This window comes from Schistocerca nitens, chromosome 4 (genome assembly GCF_023898315.1).
Source record: "Schistocerca nitens isolate TAMUIC-IGC-003100 chromosome 4, iqSchNite1.1, whole genome shotgun sequence".
Classification (NCBI taxonomy): domain Eukaryota; kingdom Metazoa; phylum Arthropoda; class Insecta; order Orthoptera; family Acrididae; genus Schistocerca; species Schistocerca nitens.
Genome location: NC_064617.1, coordinates 387,245,476 through 387,270,135, shown reverse-complemented (window position 1 = coordinate 387,270,135; position 24,660 = coordinate 387,245,476). Strand labels below are relative to the sequence as shown.

Genomic DNA, 24,660 nt, shown 5'->3' with positions numbered 1-24,660 from the left:
TGATTGACGTTTCAGCGAGGCGATTGGTAGGGGCTAACGAAAATCCAATTTTAATCGGAGTATAACATTAAACAAGAACAACACTAACTCTAGTGCTCGCTCTACTTGTCACAGATAATTGCAGTTTTAATTATTTATGAAGACGTGGTATCAAGTAAAGCCTCTGAGTTTTTTATGTAAACTCAAGCTTTTTTAAATAAAACAAACGTTCTATATCTTTATTTTTCATGTCCACGTATTTGCAGCCCTCTGCCTCTTGAGAGTTCCGGATTGTAGGGTGTAACATGGCGGTGCGTAACGTAACCATGTCGGTGCGTGAGAAACAGCGTCCTATAATGGAGTTTCGAATTTGAAGAGCTCGTCCACACACGGAGCACCCTGTGCTTCAACATGACAATGCCAGACTACACATGAGTGTTGCAACATCTGTAACAATCCGATGCCTTGGTCTCACTGTCACCGATCTTTTTCATAAACTCCCGACTTGGCCCCAGCTGATTTTCCATTTGTTTCCAAAACTTGAAGAACGCCTTCAAGGACTTCACTTTCGTAGTGATGAAGCGATGCAAGCAGAGGTGAGGTTGTGGCTTCGTCAAGAAAGACCTTCTACAGCGACGGTATCAACAAAATGGTCAGTCGTCGGGGGAAGTGCGTGCATCCCCAGGGTGACTATTTAGAGAAATAAATATGTAGACATGAAGAATAAAGATGTAGAATGTTAATAAAATTTGCCTTATTTAAAAAGCTTTAAGAGTTTTCACATAAAAAATTTGGAGGAATTACTTTCCAGCACGTCATCGTACATGTTCGGCATTGGTGTTTGCGTGTACGACTTTACATTGACAGTTGACTATGTCTTGTGGGTGCTCCACATTTTTTGCCAGGCCTGACATCAAGAGGCTGAGTGCACCCCGAAAAATGGCAACAGCGGATGGTGGCCCGGATGGTCACCCATGCAAGTGCCGGCCACGTCCGACAGCGCTTTACGTCGCTGATCTGGCGGGAACCGGTGTTTTGAGATAGCTCCACGAAAAACAACAAGGGTTGCAAGCCCCTTCCATGAAAAACACGACCACACCATAACACCAGCTCCTCCGAATTTTACTGTTGGCACTACATACGCTGGCAGATGTCGTTTACCGGGCATTCTCCATACCCACACCCTGCCATCGGATCGCCACATTGCGTACCGTGATTCGTCACTCCACACAACGTTTTCCCACTGTTCAATCGTCCAGTGTTTATGCTCCTTACACCAAGCGAGGCGTCGTTTGGTATTTACCGGTGTGATTTATGAGCAGCCTCTCGACCATGAAATCCAAATTTTCTCACCCCCCGCCTAACTGCTATAGTACTTCCAGTGGATCCTGATGCAGTGTGGAAGTCCTGTGTGATGGTCTGGAAAGATGCCTGCCTATTGCATATTACGACCCTCTTCAAATATCGGCGCTGTCCGAGTCAACAGACGAAGTCGGCGTGTACCCTTTTGTGCTGTACGTGTCCCTTCACGTTTCCACTTCACTGTCACATCTGAAACAGTGGACCTAGAGCTGTTTAGGAGTGTGGAAATCTCACGTACAGTTGTATGACATAAGTGACACTCAATCACTTGACCACGTTCCAAGTCCGTGAGTTCCACAGAGTGCCCTATTCTGCTCTCTCACGTTGTCTAATGACTACTGAGGTCGCTGATATGGAGTGCCTGGCAGAAGGTGGCAGCACAATTCACCTAATATCGAAATCTTATGTTTTTTTTGGGGGTGTCCGGATACTTTTGATCATATAGTGCAATTTTATATTATGTTTCAAAAGCATTCATGCAATTTCGCTATATTGTACCTTCTACCTAAATGAAATGGATGGCATCTTTTTGAAACACCCTGCCCTTTACCATCGCTTTTTACATTAGCTGCCGAGTCCAAATCATGTGGAAATTCCTGTACGGTACACAAGAGCTTCAGGATTATCACAACACAGATTGAATCTATAAATTCAAATTAGCGTTTTTTGAGTCATATTTTCTAGTGAAAATTGTATTTTTTTGTACAGTTACAAGATGACGACTAGAAAATCTCCATCTCAGTGAGGCAGCATGCGTAAATTAAAATCATCTGAATCGTGCAGAAGCTGATGCCCTTTAGATACCCATTTACAACTTTCCTAATATTCGGTTGTTACTATTGGACAACAATAAGTTTCCTCACTGGATTCCCTGTACATTCAACCAAGGATAGCACAACGAGTACAATAAGAGAATGACAGTCCCTCCCTCCCCCCCTACCCTGAGTGTGCAAGCGTCTATTGATCCTGTTCTTATTGCTTTAGGTTTATTAGTTACTGCCTATGAAATTGCAAACGTTTTGTACTATTCTATCGTTAGTCAGACGGCATCCGTTTCAGCTTCTCAGTCTCCGCGTATGGAGAAGGAAAGCGCAGAGTCGTACAGAAAAAAACAAAACAAGCAGGTACAGAAAAATTTCCGCAAATACACTGAAGAGCCAAAGACACTGGTACACCTGCCTAATATATAGGGCCCCAGCGGGCACGCAGAAGTGCCGCAACACGATGTGGCGTGGACTCGACTAATGTCTAAAATAGTGTTGGAGGAAATTGACACCATGAATCCTGCAGGGCTGTCCATAAATCCGTAAGAGTACGAGGAGGTGGAGTTCTCTTCTGAATAGCACGTCGCAAAGCATCCGAGATATGCTCAATAATGTTCATGTCTGGGGGGTTTGGTGGCCAGCGGAAGTGTTTAAACGCAGAAGAGTATTCCCGGAGCCACTCTGTAGCAATTCTGGACGTGTGGGGTGTCGCCTTGTCCTGCTGGAATTGGTAAAGTCCGTCGGAATGCACAATGGATATGAATGGATGCATGTGATCAGACAGGATGCTTACGTACGTGTCACCTGACAGAGGTGTATCTAGACGTATCAGGGGCCCCATATCACCCCAATTGCACACACCCCACACCATTACAAAGCCTCCACCAGCTTGAACAGTCTCCTGCCGACATGCAGGGTCCATGGATTCATGAGGTTGTCTCCATACCCGTACATGTCCATCCGCTCGATACAGTCTGAAACGATACTCGTCCGACTATGCAACATGTTTCCAATCATCAACAGTCCAGTGTCGGTGTTGACAGGCCCAGACGAGGCTTAAAGCTTTGTATCGTGCAGTCATAAAGGGTACACGAGTGGACCTTCGGCTCCAACAGCCCATACCGATGATGTTTCGTTGAATGGTTCACACGCTGACACTTGATGGCCCAGGATTGAAATCTGCAGCAATTTGCGTAAGGGTTGCACTTCTGTCACGTTGAGCGATTCTCTTCAGTCATTGTTGGTCTCGACCTTGCAGGATCTTTTTCCTGCAGCAGCGACGTCGGAGGTTTGATGTTTTATCGGATTCCTGATGTTCATGGTACACTCGTGAAATGGTCGTACGGGAAAATCCGCACTTCATCGCTACCTCGCAGATGCTGTGCCCCATCATTCGTGCGCCGACTATAACACCACGTTCAAACTCACTTGAGTCTTGACAATCTGCCACTGTAGCAGCAGTAACCGATATAACTGCGCCAGACACTTGTTGCCTTTGATAGGAGTTGCCGACTGCAACGGCGTATTCTGCCTGTTTACATATCTCTGTATTTGAATACGCATTCCTATACCAGTTTCTTTGGCGCTTCAGTGTAGTATTTCGTACTACCTAGCCTTAAGTGTCGGCGCGAATTACTTGTAGGCATATTATGAACGAAAGCTCCTAGTTGATTCATGGTCATACAAGCAAGCCTGCCAGCGAAGACAGAGGGCTCCTTTCGGTCTGCGGGTGTTGCGTGCGCAGGCGCTTTCTGTTTTAGCTGCATGTCTGTTTTACACAGACCGAACTGCAAATGATGTGAAGATGGACACGACACTCGACTGACGTCCTGAGCTAGGTGGAGCGGCGGTTAAGATACCGGATGCGCATTCTGCAGGTGTAGACGTCAAGCCCCCATCCGCCATCCTGATACAGGTTTTCTATGACTTCGGTAACAACTTCAGGCGTATTATGTCCGAAATGGGACTTGGCATTTACAGGGTATTTATAAATTGGCATATATAGAAATACGGTAGTGACGCCAAATCATCACTAAAGAGTCATTGAACATCTGTTAGGATATTTTTTTCCCTCCCGTAGGCGACGATGTGGAACGCTAACACGTGACTACTGGAAATGAAGAATTACTGCTCAACCTTCCTCTATATAGTGCCTTCTGGTTCGCAGTAGTTAACAAAGGAAACCGGCTGTCACGCGAAGCTATACCATTGTGGAACAATAAAGTTATATCAGGAATGTTGTCCCATGTTTCTGATCAATTACAAGCAGCAATAATTCACGCTGAGATGAAAGGAAAGAATGGTAAAAAAAATGAAAGGACAGGCAGTTTGTCACAAAATTACAAACATTTTGATAGGTTTGGTGCCCAGCACGAAACTTAAAATCAGTATGGTGCCGAGAGAGGCATTTTAAATATGCATTTTTAGTTCGCTGCTGAAGAAAACTGTTTTCAGCACCAAAGTATGCATGTAATTTCCGTATTTGCAAAAACACAACCACAATTCGTGTTTTCTTTCAAATTTTACTGGAAACCGCTGTGACTCGTTTCGAATTCTGGTTTCAGGACGTGCTTCAACTGGGTTTATTACGTCAATATTTGTAGTAGGCAGCAGATACGCATGGTTACAATTACGTAAAATTATTATATCTGATTACAATAAATAACTAAAGCAAAAAATATTGCGTGTATAGGCCCACCAAATCAATTCAATAATATGTGACAAATGTACACATTCAGTCTTTTAGTAAATTAATCCTTGTGCTGAAGAACATTGGAATAAGAAGTCGCAGACTTTTAACTAATAATGGTGTTATTTGATAAAGTAACACTATTATTGGTTAGAAACTGTAGGACATATTATTCTGATGTGCTTCAGTACAAGCATTAAATTAGTAAAATATTGAACGCATACATTTCTCACATACTGTCGAATTGATTTGCTTTGGACACCCATATGCGCTATATTTTTTTCTTTTATTTACTTAACCTGATCAGATACAATAATTACTGATTTTTAATGTTTTATGTTGTTCCTTTCAAACAAGAGATTATACAGAAATACCAAGAAGTTGCTGCTCCACTTAGAGAAAGGTTTATTTGAAATTCCACAATATCTAAGACAGGAGTTACTTGGTTACATTGTGTGATTTTAATAAGAAGCTGAGAAAGCCTCGTCGTTTGGAGGTAGGCTCCTAACAGAACACAAGGGCGACTAGTATCCTCAGGCTAGACAGACGCGTCGGAAGAAAAGGTTGGGACAGAAGTAATTCTGTCTAGCACCGTGAAACAAGTAATGGAAAAAAATGAGAACACGATCCTTTGTAATCACGGCCACTGCCACATAGGAAAAGGTTATGGGAACTATGAGGACTTGCTGCAGAGTAATGTCACCGAATTTTTTATGTGGCAATTTTTCACGCTTTTTAAATCAGACAAACTTTATTAACATTCTGCATCTTCATTTTTCACGTCTGTGTATTTATTTCTCAATACGGTGACCTGGTGACGAATACGTTTCTCCCAGCGAGAGATCAGTTTATTGATACTGTAATTGTGACTTTGTTGTCTGAGCCACAACCTCACCTCTGCTTGCGCCGCTTCGTAACTGTCAAAGTGGAGTTCTTTAAGTTCTGGAGACAGGAAAATCGGATGGGGAAAGTTGGGACTGTGTGGAAGATGATCGACGACAGAGAACCCAAGGCGTCCGATTGTTGCAGGTGTCGCAGCGCTTGTGTGTGGTCTGTCGTTGTGTTGTGGACGAACTCTTCTGCGGTTAGAAACTCGATTACAGCACGCTGTTTCTCATGCACCGACATAGTTACGCTACACACTGCCATGTTTCGCTCTACAGTTGTAGCGGCACAGGGTTGCAAATATGCAGACATGAAGAATAAAGATGTATAATGTTTATAACATTTTTTGATTTATAAAGCTTTAAGAGTTCCACAAAAAAATGGGGGGGGGGGGGAGGGGGTTTACTTGTCAGCACGCCCTCATATTAGAAAGTCATTTATCCAAGACCGAATGGGAGCGCTACAGTTTAACGTGGATACCGAATGGCGCTACGGTATCGGAAATTATAATTCATGTTCCATGATGATCGTCTGAGAGCGGAGGCCTCTTGAGTACTACGTGAAGTCTCATGGTCCTCCGAATATTTTTAGCGGCGAACGTCAAAGTACTGCAAGGAGAGGTAGCATAGCTGGTAATCGTATTTCGCAGTTTACTGGAGAAAATTAGAACGATATTGAACGGCATATAACTGGCAGACCAAGAAAAATAATTATTTTGTAGGAATTTGAATGAGATACTTTTGCAGAGAATGTAAAGAAAATAAACGACGAATTCGTGGTGTTCGTGAGGTAGAATGGAGTCAGCTGCAGGAGGAACATGGTTGTCGGAAAGATCGTATCCAAGACGTGACGAGGGTGAGGTGTAGTTTTGAGATCACACGACAGTTGCCTTGGAGTAGACTTATTAGTAGTCAGTATCCATAACAGTTTTTATTTCTCTTCAAAGTGATACTAAATCGATACAGGTGTACGTGGCGGGGAAGAACGCGATATTCGAATTGCGAAAATTTTTCTTTTCTGAGATGGATAGGTACGTCCTTAGTAGTCGATGTCACCTACCACCACCGATAACTGGCAGATTTAGAAGACGCACTTCACTGACTTCGCTGAGTATCCATCTCATAATTTAACTTCTTAGTTCCCTAAGAATACTTAAAGAAATAAGTAGTTTACAGCGCAACATTTAAACAACGTCCAGTCAAAACACGATGAAATACTATTTTTTTCTGAGATGATGCGTGTAAAGCAGAAGATTTCTTAGGTTAACGAATCCATGTAAATGCTTTCCCACGTGGAGAATACTGTAGTACTTCTCGCATCCGATAAACAGAAGTCGGTATCACACTGAGTGACAAGACGTTCTCCGGAAAGACGCACTCTGAAAGATGAGTGGCATTGTTGTGACAGCGTTTCAGTGTTCAGTCGGCGCTGCCGGACGTGCTACAGGATGAAGAACCGAGAACGGAAGCGTGAGGCTATTTGCGGCGAGCACGTGGACGCGGGAGGAGCTCCCTACCTGTTGGCTGCCGGCGGTCGCCGCAGTGGACACGCTTCGCACACGCCGCGGCGGACGGCTTGCCGTAAATCCCACTCCGTGCTTCCGCGACGACAGTCGGCCGCGCACTGACCAGAGCCACCTCAGCGCTCTGCGGAAACCGACGGGAGCGCCGCGCGGCCTTCGGCGGACAGTTGCAGCTCGCGGCCACGCCCCCCAGCTGCAGGCTGCCGCAAGCGACGCCTGTCCTTCCGCGTAAACAACCCCTCCCTGTCCCCACTCCCCCGCATTACTACCTGTATTGTACAATACACGTCCGTTTAGTCTCGATTTGCTCGCAAAGTGCACAGTACAGATCACTTCAGAATTAAAAAAGCTATTAAAAACTGTCCCAATCAGTGTAGTTAATACACAGCGGTACACTAATAAGAAGTACAGTATAACACCCCAACGACCCCTTAAAGTCAATTAAGACAGAATATCATAATGTGAAGTATGGAAGAGTTATCTTGGCAAATACGACATCTTTGCCGATAAGCTAACACCAAGAAGTTTTGATAACAACAACATTATACGTCACTGAGAGTTTTTGTTATGAAAAGAGGAGGAAGAAACCTCAGATTTAATTAATGGGAAAATATCCAAGTGATAATTGCAAATAATATCTTGAAAGTTAAGTCCAAGGTGATGTTAGTCAGAGATAACTTTTATGTGGAAGAGAGTTGTAAGCGCAACGAAGAAATTCAGTGCGCCTACAATACTCTTTCACAGAAGTCGCTTGCTGGCTCTCGTGCTGTAAAGACGCGCGAGAACAATTCTTGTCTTAGTTATTTAGAGTACGGAACGCGACGAGATTGTTTTGCGTTCAGAAGTGTTTCTTGCGTGACGTGATTCACGAACTTTGGAAACTGATTTTCTAAGCAGAGATAGGAACTGATAGACGCGTTTAACCGTGCATAACGGGTTAATTGAACTTTATTGACGAAACTAGTGAATATTGGGCTTGACTTTCAAATAGTTGGAACTAAAAGAAGAGTGGATAGTATATCAAAGGACTGCACGCAATTAGTCTCGAGTAGGACACAATTACACCACTTCACGAAGATAATACAATTACGCTGAAGAGTCAAGTTGTCGTAATTGTCAAGAAACTTAATTTTAATAGAACTGACTTTACCAATTAATTGCGTGTGCGTGTGGTGCGAAAGTTGTAAAGTATTTAGTGGCCAAGGAACAATAAACTGTTCGTTCCAAGTGAAATATCAAGCGTGGACTACATTATTAAGTGATTTAATCAATGATAGTTAACCAAAGACTGTTCAGCAGGGACAATTTAATCTGAATATCGAAATACCTACTTCATTAATTGAAGAGAGAACTTTTGAACATTTTTTTTAACATTACGGCGTAGGTTCACTCAAACGTGGTCAAAGAGTATCTGTGGATCTCACTTCATACAGGTTCAACAACTCCATAGCAACGAGCCAACAACGTACGAGAAGACTGATAATTACAATGTTTCCTCGCAATTGGTGGTGTGTACGATGCGGATGAGATACGATTTAACAACTACTGCATGTCCGGGCAATGAATCATTCAATCTTAAATCAGAAGAAGCATCCATCGTACGAGTTCGCATTTCTGTCTCCTGTTCAGCAACGGGGACCTACGTCATCGCGCGTCGTGTCTCAACTCCGCTGCGAGAGCTGTGGCAGTAGCAGCTCTACGGCGTCGACAATATCAGCACGCGGTTGGAGTGCGGGGACGCCACAACAGACAACGTAAAAAGAGTTCATTTGTTTCTATCGCTGCGCGAGCGCAGTGAATCGCAAACTGAAACATGCGATATCAGTACAAAAACTGTACGCTCCCTTTTTTTATCAAATGATGAGCGGAGTGGAAACAAGACTCCGTCAAAATTTCACAATGGATTTTTGTCTGGATTTTCATAGTTAAGCGTTAAATTGACCAACATAGATTCTAGTTTTGCTTGAAACTAATCGGCGTAATTATGAAAATCTTAATAAGTGATTTGTGGGAAAAGTGAAATCTTTCACGAACAACTGCCACGTCAAAAAGTTCATCTCTTCAAGGTCTAGTTATTTTGTGCACGGAACTTACATTGGTGTAGAAATTGTGGATTTCTTTTTTTCATGTTGAATATTAAATTACAACATAAGTTGAAACCTCTCTGATTTCTCTTGATTCGAAAATCCTGTCATCCCCGCCTCCCCCACCTGTCTTGGTCATGATATATATTTATACTCCACACGTCTTTTCTTTCTTCTCAGATGGCGGACGTAAGTACTTACATTGGAAGAACGTGTCTCGGTAAGTGCATGGGCACACCCGGGGAAAACCGTGAGAGATGTACAACGGAATTTTGCGGCACGATTCCATAAAGAAGCTCCACCAAAGCGAACGTTAATTCGATGACGAGAGAAACTCTTCAGAACCGCATTCATTATGGATGGAAAGAGGAAGGTCGATCATCAACGCGACAACGAACATGCGCTGCAGTGACGGATTCTGTGGACAAATCTCCAATACAATCATTGTGGAAACGATCTACTGAACTTGTAATTATAAAAACGACTATGCTGACACACATGAAAAAAGATCTGGAATTAAAATCTTTGAGGCCAACATTCGTAAACGAATTGAGTGATGAGGACATGCGGCGAAGACATGAAACTTGTTCAAAGTTGCTCGATGTGTCTGTGGCGTTCCCAAAGCGGAGAAAAGTATTCTACTCAGACGAATGTGCAGTTTATCGATCTTTTTGGAATAGGGGTATTTTTTTCTGTAACAAGGAAAACCCATATTATTATGAAAAGTTAGAGAATAATCCACGAAATGCTATGATCTTGGCTGCAATGTCCAGTAAGCACCTCATAGGGCCGTAATTCTTTGACGGTACAGTAAATCAAATTCTTACTTGTGAACGTGGCGTGAATAGTTTAGTCCAGAGCTGCTGAGACTGAGCGTTCTTGCTGACAGTTGGCTTCAACAAGATGAAAGTCATGTCCACTACGCTCTCCGTGTTCGAGAATTCTTTAATTAGGAGTCACTCCAGAGGTGGAAAGGGAGAGGATCAGTGCATCTGCCAGAGCCGATCGAGTGGCCTCCAGATGTGACACCATGCGACAATTCTCTGTAAGGAATAATTAAACAGCAAGTCGCGAAACGACCTGCGCTTCAGAAAAATTTCACACAGGACCTGGCGCGCATCATTTTGTGCCGCGTCAGTGATGGAGCCCACACTGATGATCTGGATGACGAAACAAGCTGGAACTAATGTCTCAACGTTTGTCACACATCTGCTATGACGTGCTCGAAATAAATAAATAAAGACACATCATGATCAAAGATAGGACTTTCGGACCAGACTGTATATACTCTTAATGATAATAGAATACAGATCGATATTTAAATACATTATATTTCATGCTTTTTGAACAAAGATTGAAAATTAAATAAAAACTGGAAAACGGTCAAATGTGTTGAGAAAGGATTTGTCTAAAAGTAAGAAATGAAATACAGGGTAAACCTACCTAACTTCAGACGTACTTTATTTCATGGTAGTAGACACTCTCTTTGTCCTTTAAGTAAGATAGGCCTCCAGCACATAGTTCCAATCGTCCTTAACAAATGGCAGGAATGTCCTCACATGGGAAACACATTCTGGGCGGGAATAAACGCTGTGTGCGAAACACGTAGTTCATTGTTTGCTGTATGGAGGGAAACACGTACACGTCGTTTGCTGCACTGTTCCTGTAATAGAAATTCATTAAGGTAAGATTTTCAAGTAATTAGCCAGACACTTATATGTAGTTGTATTACCAATGTCACATATTTATAATCTTAGTCATCGTAGTTGGATTTAAATACCTTATTACTGAATCATTCGCTTAGAGAAATGACAACAACTCTTTTAAGTTTTTTGTCCGTTTCAACAACAAGGGCTCCATTTCTAAGCAAATGCGCGAAGAAAGACATTCCAAAAATGGGTTATGTGAGCAAGAGAAGTGAAGAATTGAAGACCATTCTATTCGGCTGATGACTTTCGCGGAGCACTTCAGAAGTTTTTGGAAGAAAAGTGGACGATATACAAAGCTACCAAACATTTCACCATTCCAAGGACTACTTTAAAATAATATGTAGATGGTAGTGGTGGTAACAAAAACAATGTGACCATTGGCAAAATGGGCCGGCGGTTTATTGTTACGAGAGGTCTGGAAGTTAGTTCGTTAATTTCATAACGCAAATGCAGGAAATAAGGCTCGGCATGATCCATAACCGAATAATCCATTAATGAGTGTAGCTCAGTGAAATTGGTGCCTAAGGGAAAACGGAAGTCAAACAACAATAGAAATGACGACATCTGCTCCACCAGCAAAGAGAGCTAGAGCTGTGGAAAGAATGAAAGTGCTCGAATTCAGTGCTGTTTTTGTCTGCTATGGTTCCGTGAAAGTTGTTAGTCCACCCGTTCGCCTAATGCTAAAGTATTTATAATGGCTTGAACAAAAATCAACTGTCTCTTAATAAATTTTCCATTTTAACTTTCAAGTCAAAAGGCTTAAATTTATCTTTAATACGAGAATATAATATTTGTGCAAACGTTAATGACGCTGAAAATGATTGAAAAGTGCATTAAGCGAACTTTAACAATGCAAAAGAAAATTATCACGGAATTAAGCATATTATCACTAAGTTAAGTACATAGTGTAACAGAATTAGGTATGCTATAACGAATTTAGGTAGCATGCCCACTTTGTTGACTACATTTTATAACTTCAACAGTTTTTCATTTTTTAAATGTTCTTTATCATGGGCTAGTAGAGCTATGCATTGGCCTCTTACAAGTAAAATACACAATTTCTACATTGAATGTTTGTTTTGCTTTTTCATTTACAATCTTTAATATTACGAAGTTAGATAGGTTTATCCTATCAGAGAAATGTTTGACCCACGTCGATTAATGCATGTGAATTCAAGCATCATTCAAACGCACTTGAAACGTTTCTCTAATCTGTTTTATTTCTTACTTCTAGACAATTCATTTCAGAAAATATCTGACATTCTTTTTTTCAAAATTTTTTTCTTCGTTGAGCTAAGTATTTCAGTTTCATCTGGGTCTGCCTTTCAAACTGCATTACAAATTATCAATGTTGTCGCTTCCCTTAATGGCTGTAGATCTGTCATGATCGATAATATTCTACGAAATAAAAGAAAATGTGTAAAACTATACATTTCTGTAAGCTGGCCACCAGGATCCAGTCAGTAATTAAAAAAAAGTAGTGCGCCGCCCGTATGTTGGCAAAATTACGGATAACCTCGCAAAAAAGTTAAAATCACGCAACTGCAGACCTTCATGTTACAATAATAACAACACATTAAAATTTTTAATCAATAGTGAAGACAAACTGCAACGCTTGGTGTGTATAAAATTGCTTGTGAGCACTGTGGAAACGTGTATGTTGGTCAGCCAGGCAGAAATGTAGCAGCTACGTTATCGTGATATGAGAGAAGCTGGTGACTGGGAAAGAAAGATTCAACCTTTGTGAAACATCTCTTAACAGGAGGCTACTCATATGATGTAGGCTGTGAAGTTTTGCCTACTGTCAAGAGAAGCAGAGAGATGAGCCTACTGGAAATACTTGAAATCATTAAACACAAGACACAGAATGGCAGCTTTGATTTAAATGTCCAAACTCGGTTTCCTTTCTCCCTTCTGTTAAACCAATTTTGAGTTAGACTAATTTTAGATTTCAATTTCATTTCATATGTTGTTAAAAGTAACGATGTCTACATAAAAGTTTTATTTTTCATTTTTTGTTACATGCAAGTATTTCTGTGTGATATAGTGTAGTATACATACTCTTTGTATGTTATAATTATTTGTATCTTTTGTATTATATCTCTGTACGTTGCACATCATTGTATCTGTGCCTGCGACACGTAGTTGTCATCTGACGCTGATCTGAGAAACTGGTAGACAGTTCGCGACTAAATAAATGATTCACTGCAGCCGACAGATTCGTCGTGAGAGAATTCAGAAACCGTATTGATATCTAAAAAGATTATGTACAGTACTGCACAGTATTCTGATGTTTATTTCCGATACAGACACAACGGGTAGCCTATGCAGCTATATAGCTCTGAAGATGACCAGGGAGATTGAAGCTAGTCGTACTGCAAAAAATTGTGCAACTGGGACCGAAAAATAAAAGGTGTATAAATTCTTTAAAAAATATATAAATTTGCAGAAAATTAGGATTAATGTTGTCGTCACGTTTTGCCAAGCTGTAATTGAAAATTCTGTAAATGTTTGCAAAAATATTACGTGGACATGTTTGAGCAATGACTGATGCCACAGCAAATAGATAATCCCTACACTGGGGTATGGTGTTTCGTATATTTTTAAATAGACATCGATCATACCGGTCATGACGATGTTGTGTTTTGCTCTTGGCCTTCTAGATCTCCTAATACGACACCCACCGATTTTCTTGTGAGGTTTTGTGTGTAAATGCACCCACCGCCGAAAACAATTCCAGGCCTAAAATTGCGCCTTTCCAACGCGCTAGCGTAGATGACTCCATATATGCTTCAGAATATATTGTGGGAAATGGATTATCGCTTAGGGGAGTCATGTGGAATACCTATAAAGTATGTGACATTATTCTTGGACGTTCTTTTTTACATTCTCTGTATTATTGTTGTATCGCTACGCATTAAATACTGTACTTATAGCCTTTTGTAATTGCGACATTCATTCTGAACTGCCCTGTACCGATACTACTATACAAAGACAAGGCGTTGTTTAAGGTTGTTTCCAAGAATCTCGAGAAGTTCTTGACCGATTTACCAAAATCCTGTTTAACATTGTTTCCAAAAATATCAGAAAGTTCTTGACAGATTTACTTCAAATTTTTACACGACACTCCAAGAAAAATTCAGATGAACATAAGCTATATGTTTTTTAAACGACGATGTTATGGTTTCTGTTAAAACCGCCTCTGAGAAGAAAAGCGCTGTCTGTACTGTGAAAAGGTGCGGTTTCGGTTTCTTTCTAGCTGTCGGTTTTAACTACTTTGGCAGAGCATTTAAATTATAAGACATTGTTTCTCCCACATATATTGTTCCTCTGTAGGCTATACATCCGTAGACCTATACATAACTTTAAACAAAAATTATATATAGAACAATAAGCTGTTTTATTTTCTTTCCCACTGTCAATTGTAATGTAAAACCCGTTTATTGGAAAAGTTGTATTTGTGGTCTATCGGCTCATGATTAGAGTGTTTCCTTATGGACCCAGTTGCTGGAGAGATCTCTCTCATGTTCCCCATACCAGTGATCTCAATTCATTTACTCATTCCAAGTTCCCAATTAAGGTTTCGTTTGCAATAGTAATAAACAGTGCTCAAGGTCAGTGAGCGAGGGCAAGAGGAGCTGGACAGAGAGGGGGAGCAGAAGATGGCAAAAAGGGGGGGGGGGAGAAGGAGGAGATGGAGGGAGAGGATGGGGAAGAAAGATATGACAGATGGGGAGGGGACAGAGGAACGGGGGGATGGGGGAGGAGGAGGGGATGGACAAAGGGTGGGAGGAGGCGGTGATGGAGAGAGAGTGGAGGCTAGGGAGATTAGAACGTACATCCCATTCCCACACATGTTTAGCAATTGCGAAGCAATGCCGGGTTTGCTAGTTGCTTATCAAGCCTCGTTTACACTGGAGCTAAAGGAAGCGAATACAAGCAAACGAGCATTTGCTGGCAATTCGCCAGTATTCGCTACCGTCCACTTGTATCTGACAACAAGCATTTACACTGGAAGGAGTGGAAGAGACAACTAGTGAACGAGCGTAGCGTGCTAACCCTATTAATGCTGTGCTTTTCTATTTTGGCCCTAATAATCGTCACACAGATTTTACTTGATATAACGGCAGCAAACAGCATTTGGTCCTGTTCGTTTCACATTCACAGGTGTTCGCTAGTTTTCCCTCTCTCTGTCGGTCTTTCGGTTTGCGGGCTCGGCACTTGGGCGCTCGCTTGGTAGAAAATTGACGAAGCCCTCAAATGTCCAACTGTGGACGTGGGAAGGATGGCATATTCATTACTTGCTCATATCAGATGGAAACGGAATCAAGAGGCACGAGATATATATTAGATAGGAGCAGAGCAATAATTTTCCTTAAGAGTAAACAATCAGGAAAATGTATGTATTACACTGATTAATGTAAAATAATGTAAAATTAAAAATATACGGAAGACCTGATTATTCTGGTGACTGGAACTGTAATAATATCACAGATGTATCACTGTTACTTTAGGGGCTTACGATGTATGAACTAAATTAATAAAAATCGTTTTTCTCTTTATCACACATTCTGTTCTCCAACAAACTACTGCAGATTTTATTAAGTATCGTATGTGACAGGTCGCTAGTATATTTCACATTACATGAATCGTGCTTTATTAACATTACATTCCGTATGTAGTTGCTAAAATCCTTGACCGTTTCGAATATGTCACTACAGACATCAGGCACTATCTTAGGTAAAGCGGCTATTGAAATGCGAAAAATTAGTAACGTAAATGTCTCATTTCACTAAGAACGCTAGAACTTCGACATTTTCATGCGCCTTTGAGTGACGAGTGTCAATGCCGTGCTCTGCCACTTTCTTCAGATTATCTTGCCCGTCCGTAGTTGTTGTTTTGATTTTGAATTCCCCCTTTAAATACAATTAGAAGCCAGCGAAAAGCAATAACCGACATACCTATACGTTGCAGGAACAATGCTAAGCAAGGCTGTAGCTGCAGTTCAACGATTAATGCACCACCTACACGCGGTTCTCGCTTGCGTGTAAATTCGGTCACCTACATCTTTGTTTTCCTAAGCCAATTTCCTTGCTTCGTCAATAAGGCGTGCTCACCATGCAAAATAATCAATAATCCCATCTGAATATCAGAGTCATTTTGTCTCGTCAGCCACATGATGTACACCACCTGAGCAAACGTGCCCGGACACCTATTAGTGGACTTTAATAGGAGGTGTGTTCACACTTCGCCTTTACGACGTTTCGAACTCTTCTGGGGCCCTTTCTGTGAGGTGTCATAATAATCCATTAAATTTTGGGCGTGAAGCTGCGTAAGTTTTACGTATTTCTGCTAATATTTCGCCATATATCTTTCGATCATCTTCCGAATGAACCGACAGACTAACGCTACAGCTCTCGCTCCGTCCTTTTAAATCCGCGGACCTCTCCTCTGCACAATGCGGCCACTGATACACAAGTTGCCTCTTGGTGTCGTCTTAGCAAGTTTATTAAAGAAAGCACGGGACTCCGTGATTTTTGCGAACTGACACTGCTATCTCTATGAATTCAATTCTCCACCAAGCGAATCTCAACAGCTTCTTTCGCCACCGAGTCCCAAAAAAGGTGAAGCCGACGCTAGAACTTCGTCATTTTCATGCGCCATTGAGTGACGAGTGTCAATGCAGTGCTCTACCACAGCCAATTAATGGGGCTGTAAGAGCCGGGTATACATATGCTGTTCCGTGCATTTTACATCGACTGTAATAGTCGCCTGTCTGATATACGAAAGACCATAATCTCAGGGGATCCTCTAAATTCCAGTCTTATGTAGCATCAAGCCATCTTGATGGAACCCAATAGTTCTGCAGTCTTTGCTGAAGGTCGAAAAATCACTCTCACTTTGAGCTTGGTAGGATCCATACCACATAATTATGGCAAGAAAGCCAAGGATTTAAATGTCTCTATGTCTTCTTCCTCGTTCCTTATGTTCACTTTGCATGTCTGTTGGGCATGTAACTGTTTGCTTCAGAAACTCCCTTGCCCTTCATGCCGGAAGTTGTGCGAAGACTGAAATCAAGTGGTAACGTTTCTCTGGGGCTTTATGGACGCCCAGAAATCCATAAGGAAGATGTTGCTATGTGAGTAACATTGGCTCTCCTAATTACGACTGTACGCAACACTTAGTCTTGTTATTAAAACCTATGTGCTTATCACATACACAACTTGCGGACTTCGTTGGCAAACTTAAATCACTGAGATTGAACACTTCTGGGTATCAGTAAGCTTTGATGTGGTTTCCGTATTAATGATGGTTCCCCTTTCAGAAGGTTTATCTCTAACCCGCAAAAGTCTTGATAAGAGGTTTCAGCTTTGTTCAGACACTTGCTTTTTATTTAATCACGAATTTTTTGAACAAATTGATGACGTCGCCATGGGTAGTCCCTTCTCGTCCTTGGTGACCAATTTGTTTATGGAGGACTTAGAGGAAAAGTATGGATGACACGTCTGTAGTGTGGCCCTGTGGTGAATATCAATTACAAGAATTTTTAAGCCAGCTAAACTCCATACCTGGAAAAATACGGTTTAAAACTGAAATCGTAAAGGAGGATTGCATTCCATTTTTAGGTGTTTCGGTGCATCGCAAAAATGCTGGCATCTGAGGACATGCCGTTTATCGGAAGTCGTTCCATGCGGACCTATATTTACACATAAATAGCTGCCACCATCCTTCCCAGTTCTTAGAAGTGTTCTCAGAACCTTGTTTCATAGAGCGCATATCACTGCTGATGAGATCATTATACAGGATGAGCGCGTATACTTAAAAAAAAGGGGTTTTTTGAAGCAAACTGGTATTCGTCACGTCTGATACGTTAGGCGCCACGAATAAAACCTAAGGTGAGCATCAGGAACGAGGAAGAAGACACAAAGAGATTTAAATCTATTTCTTTCCTGCCATCTGCAGAATATCACTCATCAAAAATAAGACAGGTCCTCGCTACGCACAAAGTTAAAATAATTTTTCGCCATCCACTGCAGCACTTTTGGGTTCCGTCAAAGATGATTTGATGTTCCACAAGGTTGAGGTTTACAAGATTCCCTGCGAGTGTGACCTTTCATACATCGGGCAGACGACTTGTACAGTCGATGAAAGATGCATGGGACGCCGTAGATAGACCCGGCTGTCAAGTCCAATAAACCGGCTGTGGCAGAACCCAACACTGACACTGGTCGCTTTATGCTGTGTGAAAATGTCGAAATTCTAGCGTCGACATCATGTGGTGGAAAAAGCAGCTGAAATTCGTTTGGCAAAGAATTTAATCAATAGAGATTGTGGTTTCACCTTGGACAAGTCATGACATCCGACATCTTCTTTAATAAATTTGTAAAGACGTCGTCACAGTGCAGCTCATAACGATATGTCGTATATGAACATTTGTAGATGCACAGGTATCTGAATATCTGTGGAGGAATGGCAGTCCATTCTTCATCAAAATCCGATACCGTAGATGGTAGTGATGTTAGGCACTGAGATCTGGAGCGAAGTCTACATTCTAACTCATCCCTAACGCGTCCCGCTGGGTTTAGGTCATTTTTATGCATCATTTCCCAACTGTTCCTCTACTGTATGCAGAAGACATGTAAGGTGCCACCGAGCTCACAGCTCTTTTACTCCACTACCACTTTGATCGGCATCGATTGAACAATATCGAGATGCCGATCGCTCCCGGCAGTCTGCTGAGGAATGGAAAGGTTAGAAAATTAATGGTCGTAACAAATGAGTTCAGGCTGTGGTACTTACAAAAATCAGTAGTAAGGAGGGATTGCTGGGTTCATACAGCTACTGAAATTAAGTGTAGTCCAAGTTGATCAGTTTTATTATAATCATAAATGCAAGGAAGGACAAAGAAATTCTGATAAAAGCACATTATCAGTTCCGAACAATCGGAGGTAAAAGACAATCAAAACATATAATTTTTAAAAAGACTCAGACGCAACTGTAATACGACAAAGCCCACGGGGTTTGTGGTAAAGAACTGAGTCAGACTTATAATTCGAACTTCGTCAAAAAGAGCAAATGCACAGTTCCGCTGAGGACACAGTGATTGCTTCGATCTGCCGTGGGATGAAAGAATGTCACATGCCAGATCCCATAGTGCCTCAATCATTAACGAGCCACCCTTGTTGTTGTGGTCTTCAGTCCTGAGCCTGGTTTGATGCAGCTCTCCATGCAACTCTATCCTGTGCAAGCTTCTTCATCTCCCAGTACCTACTGCAATCTTCATCCTTCTGAATCTGCTTGGTGTATTCATCTCTTGGTCTCCCTCTACGATTTTTACCCTCCACGCTGCCCTCCAATACTAAATTGGTGATCCCTTGATGCCTCAGGACATGTCCTACCAACCGATCCCTTCTTCTAGTCAAGTTGTGCCACAAACTTCTCCCCAATCCTATTCAACACCTCCTCATTAGTTATGTGATCTACCCATATAATCTTCAGCATTCTTCTGTAGCACCACATTTCGAAAGCTTCTATTCTCTTCTTGTCTAAACTATTTATCGTCCATGTTTCACTTCCATACATGGCTACACTCCATACAAATACTTTCAGAAACGACTTCCTTACACTTAAATCTATACTGGATGTTAACAAATTTCTCTTCTTCAGAAACGCTTTCCGTGCCATTGCCGGTCTATATCTAAATCTAAAGACAAAAGGAACTTACACTGGGTGCTGATTAGTAGCAAGTTTACCCATAATCATTTGCCGTGAGGTCTCAAAACCATTTCACTAATCACAGGGCAACTAAAACGAACTCTCCCATTTCCCTTCCTTCGCCCAACCCAGACTGCCGGAACACAATAGTTAAACTCGCACTAGCCATGAGACAGTTCAAAGATTACCACCGACGGGAGAAAAAAAGAACACAGCCTCGGCTTAGCGTGCGTGTGCAGTCAGTACCAGAGCAAAACGAGCAGAAGACAACACTTCGTCCAGAAACCTCTGCATTCGAAAGTGTTGCCTGTCTGTGCGGACTTAACGATTTCGAGGGTCGGGCAGTTATATTGCTACGTAAAGTAAACTACTTTGAAGTAGTTTCTGTGACTGGGAGCCAGATTTTATATCAACGACTGTACCTGTTGAGCTGACAAAAATGTTCTGTATATAATTTTCCTGACATACCATGCGTCAGGTTTCTAGTGCATTATTCTTCCTTTCTTGTATTCTGAATATTATAATTGTTTTGTGCCTTTGTATTGTAATTTGGACTGAATTCAGTTAAACATGATTTTTATAAATGAAACCCCTTTTCCCTTATACATTGCACTTTACCCATTAACATAAATGAAAATTAAGTTCTTAATATTTAAAATATTTAAGAGCTTTTACTGCAGTGTACCGAACTAGGTGGAATGTAAATTTGAATCTGTGCTCATATTTATTCTTTCCTTACATAGGTACTGAGAGATTCCTGGAGCCACTCTGTAGCAATTCTGAACGTGTGGGGTTCCTGCTGGAATTGCCCAAGTCGGTCCGAATGCACACCTCGTCGGACGAGTATCGTTTCAAACTGTATCGAGCGGATGGACGTGCACGGGTATGGAGACAACCTCATGAATCCATGGACCCTGCATGTCAGCAGGGGACTATGCAAGCTGGTGGAGGCTCTGTAATGGTGTGGGGCGTGTGCAGTTGAAGTGATACGTGACCCCTGATACGTTTAGATACGACTCTGACAGGTGACTTGTACGTAAGCATCCTGTCTGATCACCTGCATCCATCCCAAAAAATGTCGAATACTTTCAGAGGTGATAGTACTCATCGAGACAAGAAATATAAGTCCAATAAACGTGGGTCCGGAACTAAATACTTTCTGAGATAAGTCTAATAAACATGGGTCCATAAATGCATACTTTCAGCGCTAAACACATAATTACTGGAGGTGTTCAACGTGCCGTCCATTCATGACAATGGATCCTTCTGCCCTCCGGCGTAAGAAACGACGCACCCTTTGAAGTACACCCTGTTGTTGTTCCTGCTGGGACGCATTGAAGACGTAACCCTGTAGTGTCCGCACATCGTTAATCGGAGTGCCGTATACCAATTCTTTCAATGGTCCCCATAACCGAAAGTCTAGGGGACAGAGGTCTGGCGAAACAGTCCTGCGGTCCTGAAATGTTTGCGTCACACATTCGCGCACATTGTGACGTAAGCGTCCTGGTGCGCCATCATTCATGAACCTTATTTGTATTCGTTGCTGCAATGGCACAGCCTCCAGCAAGGTAAGCAATGCATTAATGAGAAAGTCCAGATAATGCAACCCAGTTAACCTTTGTCGTAGCACGTATGGCTCTATTAATCTATTGCAAAGTACGCCTGTCCATGGTGGTTGATTGAGAATCGATGTTGAAGACCTCTCTCCTGAATTGCTTGGAGGTTTACATCTGCCCACATATGCTGGTTACGGAAATTTACAACACCATCTCTTGTGAACCCTGCCACATAAGTGGATCTGCGGCACACTTCTGCAACAGCCATTGACAGAACCGCCGTCTGCCATGATGAGCCTGTGCCCTTAGGGCCTGAACGCGCTGTAGGTGATATGGGTAAAGCAGTTGTTCATGAAGTACCCCCCAGATAAGAGAAGAGACACGCCTTCTGCTGCTGCTAATCGTCGCACATTGGTCTCAGTGGTTTCTTCCACCGAACGAAAAGACGCTCCTTTATGTCAGGCGTGCTGATTGTGCGAGCCTCCACTGTCAGTCTTTCGAGAAGCAAGGGTATCTGTGTTCCTCAGAAGCTGGAAAAGTCTGCCGAGCAGCTTATCAGAGGGCACTCTGCTCTGTGGATATTTTTCAGCATAAAGGGCGCGGGCTTGGAGGCAACGTCCATTTGCTAAACCATAGCAGAATATCATTTACGCCATTTCACATGTCAAGTAGTAGACTTCCATTGCTAACGATTGGTGGAAGAGAAAAGATGTTAATGTACTACACCAGGGCTTCCCAACAAAATTTTCTCGAGGACCCCCTCATCGAGCATGATTGGTACCTTGTCATATGACAGTATCAAGTACCTAAAAAAGCCAAGTTAAGAGTCTTTTTATACGTTTTCTATTTTTCGTACTTAGAAAAAACATTGACATATTCATTATTGAAAAAATATTGAGATTAAAACTTTTTCAATTTAGCCATCATTGTTATTGTTAAATTTTTGATTATTGCTCAAAATCTTTATCTTCAAATCTGGGTATTTAGTATAACAATCTCCTTAAAAAACTAAAAATTGAGTATGGACTGAAAATGACAGAAAAAATTAAAATTGAGTGTATTGGTCCTTCAAGTGTACTACACTTGAGATTGCATTGAATAGACATGTGTGAAAAATAAGGCATACAGCAGAACTATTTGCCTCTATCTAATTCTAGTTTTGCGCTAGAGTGTGCTAGTGTCAGTTGGCTCTAGGAAGACGCTAGACGCAGAAGTTAGCGTTCGCTAAAGCTCTGCTCATGCAGAAAGCGTCCAAAAGAAAAAAATCTGTTATCATACGAAATATATTTAATATATTTTTTATTCTAATAGCATCTTGCGGACCCCTCTGGCATAGCTCGCGGACCCCTGGGGGTCCGCGGACCACCTGTTGGGAACCACTGTACTACACCATTTGTGCGTACAAACAGCGCAATAACAGTAAACACGTAAGTGAATGCGAGTTTGGAAGAAGGTAAAACACCATGATACATACCCAGGGTTGACAGTACTGTACAATAAGGCACACAAACAGGACGGAAATTAAAGTAGCCTGCAACGCGACTTGAATCACACAACTGGTTGTAGACCACCTAATGGTATGTAGAGTTCTGCGAGTAAGACATCATAATACCCTGCCGACACATTTGACGGAGCACCAATGGAACGACTGGGCTAATATACGCAACAAAGCGTCGCACAGTCCTTCCTATAACTCCGTCCCAACAGGCCTTGGAAGGCCCAACAGTACCGACTGACCGCCGTGTCATCCTCAGCACACAGGCGTCACTGGATGCGGATATGGAAGGGCATGTGATCAGCACACCGCTCTCCCGGCCGTATGTCAGTTTACGAGACCGGAGCCACTACTTCTCAGTCAAGTAGTTCCTCAGTTGGCCTCACAAGGGCTGAGTGCGTCCCACTTGCCAACAGCGCTCGGTACACTGGATGGTCACCCATTCAAGTGCTAGCCCAGCCCGACAGCGCTTAACTTCGGTAATCTGACGGGAACCGGTGTTACCACTGCGGCAAGGCCGTTGGCGTCCTTCCTATAAACACGTGTTATCTCGGAAAGTATGCGTTTCCGAACCGATGTTTATTGGACTTATTTTTCTTGTTTCGATAAGTATTACCATCTCTCAAAATGTTAGATACTTTTTTAACACACTGTATACACACAGACATGTGAAATTATTGCCGCGCCTTGCCACGGCTCGTGTGGCTCCCACCGTTGGAGGTTCGAGTCCTCCCTCGGGCATGGGTTTGTGTGTTGTCCTTAGTGTAAGTCAGGTTAGGTTAGATTAAGTAGTGTGTAAGCCTAGGGACCGATGAAATCAGCAGTTTGGTCCCGTAGGAACTTACCACTACCGTGAAATTACTAGCTTGCTTAAATGGCTCTGAGCACTATGGGACTTAACATCTGTGGTCATCAGTCCCCTAGAACTGAGAACTACTTAAACCTAACTAACCTAAGGACATCACACACATCCATGCCCGAAGCAGGATTCGAACCTGCGACCGTAGCGGTCACGCGGTTCCAGACTGAAGCGCCTAGAACCGCACGGCCACACCGGCCGGCCTTAGCTTGCTTACTCACTATGTCATAACAAAACTACTTATACGTGAGCGGAGCAACTGGTAGCAGCTACTACGCTATTAAATCTAATATATTGTCATAGTCTTCACCACTTCAATGTCTTTAGTTGAACTACTCTAATTATTTACAACCACAATATGTAAATCTTGTAATTTTTTTTACTCTGACAATGTTATATGAAATTTCACTGTAAAAATAGGAAATAAGTGTACATAAAGATTTGTTAATTGTTATTATTTACATCTGGTACAATACGTCTGAAATTTTTTTTAAAAAGTTGAAAAATGGTCATATGCTTTGAGAAATGATTTTTCTCAAAGTATGAAAAGAACTAGATTATAAAAACATTTGACACGCCTTCATGTGATGTTCGAAATCACATAAAGCATATTAGGGGCCGATTGAGAATTTAAAATCCAATGTTTAACTTGGAATCTGAAAATTTTAAAGCGTACTAGAGGATATTTGCTGTACACGATTTCCAGCATAATTCAAAGGCGTCAAAGAACAGATACTTTCGAGAACAGTTACTGTCTTCTTATATATAGTTAAAGGCTACCCAGCCATTGACCTTCGTCTGTGCGAATGCGCACAGGTTGCCCAAAACTCTTAAGGGAATAGACAAAGCGTGCGCGAGTAATGAGTGGATGGGCAAATGTCTGTAAGGAACATTACATATGTAGAATTGTGGACAGTTGGGAGGCGTACAAGGGATAAGTCCCTGCAGTCGCGCTATTCATCTGTGTCCTCGGTGGCTCAGCTGGATAGAGCGTCTTCCATGTAAGCAGGAGATCCCAGGTTCGAGTCCCAGTCGGGGCAC

General features: G+C 42.0%; 1 protein-coding gene and 1 pseudogene across 1 annotated transcript in view; both read right to left on the bottom strand.

Annotated features, from left to right (window-relative positions):
- The window catches only part of LOC126251874 (choline transporter-like protein 1), a 502,309-nt gene extending 494,999 nt beyond the window's left edge, over positions 1-7,310 (bottom strand). Inside the window, exon 1 of the mRNA XM_049952563.1 lies at positions 7,196-7,310. The gene's annotated coding sequence lies outside the window, so the exon portion shown is untranslated. The remainder of the gene's footprint in view (positions 1-7,195) is intronic.
- Positions 7,311-23,167: 15,857 nt separating this feature from the next.
- Positions 23,168-23,285, bottom strand: LOC126254826 (5S ribosomal RNA; annotated as a pseudogene).
- Between the last annotated feature and the right edge of the window lie 1,375 nt (positions 23,286-24,660).